The sequence below is a fragment of the Chiloscyllium plagiosum genome, chromosome 38, assembly GCF_004010195.1.
Source record: "Chiloscyllium plagiosum isolate BGI_BamShark_2017 chromosome 38, ASM401019v2, whole genome shotgun sequence".
NCBI classification, from domain to species: Eukaryota; Metazoa; Chordata; class Chondrichthyes; order Orectolobiformes; family Hemiscylliidae; genus Chiloscyllium; species Chiloscyllium plagiosum.
Window position 1 is genome coordinate 21,987,829 of NC_057747.1, and position 5,140 is coordinate 21,992,968.

General features: G+C 46.6%; 1 protein-coding gene across 1 annotated transcript in view; it reads left to right on the forward strand.

The window, feature by feature from the left end:
* The window catches only part of LOC122541902 (PH and SEC7 domain-containing protein 1-like), a 169,900-nt gene that overhangs the window by 132,634 nt on the left and 32,126 nt on the right, over positions 1–5,140 (forward strand). The gene's annotated exons all lie outside the window — the stretch shown is intronic.

The window sequence follows — 5,140 nt, forward strand, 5'->3', positions numbered from 1 at the left end:
AACCCGGGTCTCTGGCGCTGTGAGGCAGCAGTGCTAACCACTGAGCCACCGTGCCGCCCACAATTAGTTAACTGTTAGAATCCATTCCCGCAGACCAGCTGAGATCATCACTTTCATGCATTGCTCTGGCCTTCATTGTCAGTACACTGGACTGTAACAGGCAGAAACATGCACAATCATTCCTCGTTATGCGTTTTCAATCAGCCTGTATGGCTTAAAGGAAGCAGATAGGATTTGGTGCTTGTTAATTGCGCTGGGTCTCCCTGCCTTGTAATTGCTACAGCATCAGATGGGTTCAAATGATAGTATCATATTAGCCATCACACACTAATTAGACAGATTACTGTCTTGTAAATTGGTACAGGTGGGAGATGAAGGGTAGCTTTTGAGACATGTTCGCAATAAATGAGGGAAGCTGTACTTGTGCTCTGAACATGGATTTGAATGTAATCATGTATATCTCCCTTGGCACTGTACAAGGTAAGTCAGAGGTTTGAAATGTTTTAGGAGCATAATAAAATAATAGAATGATTTCTATTCTGGCCATTCCGCCCATTGTGACTGTGCAGGGTTTTTGATCAAGCAATGCAATGAATTGCCTTTCCCCATTTGCATTGAAATATTTATCCAGTTTTAGATCTTGTCCTTGGTTAGTGTACGGGCAGAGGAAATGACCTGGGAGTTGCAGTGGGAGAGGGACTCCTTGAGATTCTTGTAGAGAGAGGAGGAAAACTTCTTCAAGGCAGGCATCCTTGCAAGAGGATTCGCAGTAGGGTTAAAATCAACGAGGTTAAAAACAATGACTGCAGATGCTGGAAACCAGATTCTGGATTAGTGGTGCTGGAAGAGCACAGCAGTTCAGGCAGCATCCAAGGAGCTTCGAAATCGACGTTTCAGGCAAAAGCCCTTCATCAGGAAGACAATCCTGAAGGGCTTTTGCCCGAAACGTCGATTTTACTGCTCCTCGGATGCTGCCTGAACTGCTGTGCTTTTCCAGCACCACTAATCCAGAATCTGGTTTCCAGCATCTGCAGTCATTGTTTTTACTTTGGATAGTGTATTCCAGGTCATGTCTCACAATGTCAGAAAATCTTTGGTTATGTTGCCTCTGGCTGTTTTGTTAATGACTTCGAGTCTGTGTCTTTCTGGTTCCTGAGTTTCTCACTCCAAACTATCCATGGTGTTAAATGCTCCTGCTTCAAGGAGAAAATCCTGCCTTTTGGAATTCCTCGTCCCCCATTAGGGGGATTATTCTGTAAGTCTCCCTGTATTATCTCAGTGCTGAAGTGTAAGCAGTGTCAGATGTCTGAGTGAGCTTGTGTGCCTGTAGAATCCGTGGTTGCCGTTTCAGTTTTCCAGAGGTCTCCGTTTGTTGATGTTCCTCTCCTATCATCCCTCTCTTGCTCCTTGCCTCTTCACATCTGAATCCTGAAGTTAGCATTAGGCAGTGAGGAGGTGTGAGATTGTGTCAGACTTTGCAATGTGATGTTCAGGCACTGTGTCCCTATGCAAGGTCGTGATAATGCTGCTAGGCTGGTAGTCCAGACTTGAGAGCGTGTTGCTGGAAAAGCACAGCAGGTCAGGCAGCATCCGGGAGCAGGAGAATCGACATTTTGGGCTAGAGTCCTTCATCAGGAATCCTGATGAAGGGCTCTGGCCCGAACTGTCGATTCTCCTGCTTCTCGGATGCTGCCTGATCTGTTGTGCTTTTCCAGCAACATGCTCTCGACTTTGAACTCCAACATCTGCAGACCTCACTTTCTCCTGGTAGTCCAGACGTCCCCCCCCTCCAAGGTTATTGTTCTGAGGGCTTGGATTCAAATCCTACCGTGACAGATGGTAAGACGTGAAATTCTAAATTAAAAGAGAGCCTAATTCTTGTGAAAGTCCATCTGGTTCACCGATATCCTTCAGGGCAGGTAACCTGCTATTATCTTTACTTGGTCTAGGCTACATGTGACTCCAGCCCCAAAATAATGTGGTTGGCTCTCAACTACCCTCTGGGTAGTTAGGGATGGGTAATAAATACTGGCCCACCCAGTGATGCCCATATCCTGTGCACGACGAAAAGAAAACTCAGGCAATAGCCCAGTCATCTTTAGCTCAGAGCAAAGGGTTTGTTGGAATTCCATACTGGTGAAGTCCTTGGAAGATGTTACAATGCTTGTTGTTGTTCAGTTGTTACCTATGACAGGAGCATGAAGGTGTAACTGTAGTGATGCTGTTATTTTTGGGACCGCGTAATGGAATGTACATCAACCCCCTGGGAATGCATTGTCCTATGGGAAAGGGACACCATGTTTTGCAAAGGGCCATTGTGGAGCAGAGGCGCTCATCATTTCCTCACCGCTGACACAAACATTGCGCAAGCTGTGGCTTCCATCTGTCACCGAGAGTGGCTGCAGCTTTTGACTCGTGAGGTTTGACCTGAATGTGAATGGTTCAGGGCTCTGTCAGTCATCAGGTGGAGCTCAGGAAACCCTCCCATGGCCAAGGGGTGGGTGTCAGACACTCAACCAGGTCTCGAAGCTGACGGGAAAGCCTTGACTGTGGACAAAGAAGAGGCCAGTGTTGTTTCTAATGCTCACAATTCTGAGATCTTCACTGGGGTCCTGGAGGTGGGAAGATCTTGGGGTGAAAATCTGCCCTACCTTGCTAAGGTTAAGAGTTGTGATCCAGTAAGCTTGTCAGCACACCATCTGTGTCAGGGCTTTGCTACTTGACCTCTCGCTGGGTGCAACTTCCACCGTTTTGGGCGTCATCTCATTCACTCTGGCCCCTGTGTTCTTGGCAATCTATCACACGAAGGGAGACTGTGTGTAAGTTGTACTGAATGTCGGTGTAGGTGGGCATCACTCAACAGTGAACGGCATTTGAGTGCAGCCTGAGGACATAGACATAGACACATAGCAGGAGCAGGCCATTCCACCCTTTGAGTCTGTTTCGCCGTTCAGTAAGATCATGGCTGATCTACCATCACCCTGTGCAATTCCTACTTCGTTGACACTGATCTCTGTCTCGACTATACTCAATGACTGAGTTTCCACAGCCCTTGGGGTTAAAGAATTCCAAAGATTCACTGAGCGAAGGAAGCCCTCCACATCCAGTTTCCAATCTGCCTGAACCTTATTCTGAGAAAGTGGACCCTGGTTCCTTTTCAGCATTGGCTGAGATGTTAAACTGCGTCCCCTGCTTGGCTGAAGGCAAACCTTGTTGAAGGAGAGCAGAGAGGTTCTCCCTGCCTCACTGGTCAGCATTAATCCCTCATCCATAATCACAAAGAAAAGTTAATCTGGCCTTCCTCATGATGTTGGTGGGATCTTGCTGTGCACAAGTTGACTGCTGTGCATGTAAACTTATAATAGGGCCTCACTGTTCAAAATAGTTCCCTGGCCGTGGGGTGCTTTGGGATGTCCTGACGTTATGAAAGGTGCCATATGATTGAAAGTTATTTATTTTCTAACGTGTTGGACATTTGATGCATCCAACCCACTGGTTCTTGAAATTGTAACTGGGTGAAGTGTGTTTCCCGGTGCTAGTGTCTCTCACTTGAGCATAACTACCAAAATATTAAAAGCTCTTTCAGGCTCAAGGAGATTTCTTCTCGAATGGCTGTGATATCTGCTGCACTGTTGAACTAAGACCCCTGCTATCGCATTGTTCTTTACGTCATAAACCCTCCCCGTTGCTTCAGTCATCCATTGAGAGTCACAGTATCTCACATTTATTGAATTACTTTCACAGCTCCATTCTATAATTTACGGGTCTGGAATTTTAATAAACCAGAGAGGGTTTTTTTTTGAGTGTCCGGCCTACTAGGTCATTCTGAAGCCTGTGTTGCCAAGGTGACTGACAGCTGCAATTGGTGGATGGTGAACAGGAGAATATTAATGGAGAAACATAAATTTATTGCTGAATAATAAATATTTCTGAAATACTTGTCAGTTGATTGCTCATTCATCAATAAATTATTCAGCTTCTTGTGCTGCTCTTGGCGTCTGGGAAAAGTATTAATAGCATTTCAGACTGCTATCCACATTCACATAAAAGATGGTTTGTAGCATTATACAACCCACAGGGAGTCTATTTGGCCCATTGTTATTGTGCTGGCTGTTTGAAAGAGCCTCCCAGTGAGCTTCACTTCCCTGCTCTTGCCCTGTAACCTTGCAAAATTTTCCCTCTTCAGATAACCTTGCAAAATTTTCCCTCTTCAAATATTTATCCAGTTATTTTCTTAGGAAGTCAGGGTGGCTCCATGGTTAGCACTGCTGCCTCACAGCGCCAGGGTCTCAGGTTTGATTCCACCCTCAGGAGACTATCTGAGTGGAGTTTGTACGTTCTCACCGTGTCTGCATGGGTTTCCTCCTGGTGCTCCAGTTTCTTCCTGCAGGTTAGCTGAATTGGCCCTGTTAAATTGTCCATAGTGTCCAGGGATGTGGAGGCTGGGTGGGTTAGCCATGGGAAATCAACGAGGTAAAAACAATGACTGCAGATGCTGGAAACCAGATTCTGGATTAGTGGTGCTGGAAGAGCACAGCAATTCAGGCAGCATCCGAGGACAGGCAAAATCCAAGGACAGGCAAAATCGACGTTTCGGGCAAAAGCCCTTCATCAGGAATAAAGGCAGAGAGCCTGAAGCGTGGAGAGATAAGCTAGAGGAATATAAGTGGCAGATGGAGGTGGAGGTAATGGTGATAGGTCCGACAGGAGGATAGAGCGGATAGGTGGGAAAGGCAATGAACAGTTCAAGATGGTGGTGCCGAGTTGGAGGCTTTAGACTGGGATATGATGGGGCGAGGGGAAATGAGGAAACCAGTGAAATCCACGTTAATCCTGTGTGGTTACATGGTGCCAGGACGGAATATGAGTCACTGTTCTTCCAGGCGTTGGGTGGTAATGGTTTTGCGACGGAGGAGGCCCAGGACCTGTATGTCCTCGGCAGATTGGGAGGGGGAGCTGAAGTGTTCAGCTACGGGGCTGTTTGGTGCAGGTATCCCAGAGATGTTCTCTGAAACAATCTGCAAGTTGGTGTCCGGCCTTCCGATGTATAGGAGAGCACAATTGGTGCAATGGATACAGTCAATGACATTAGTGGAGGTACAGGTAAATTGCTGACCGATGTGGAAGGACGCTTTGGGAT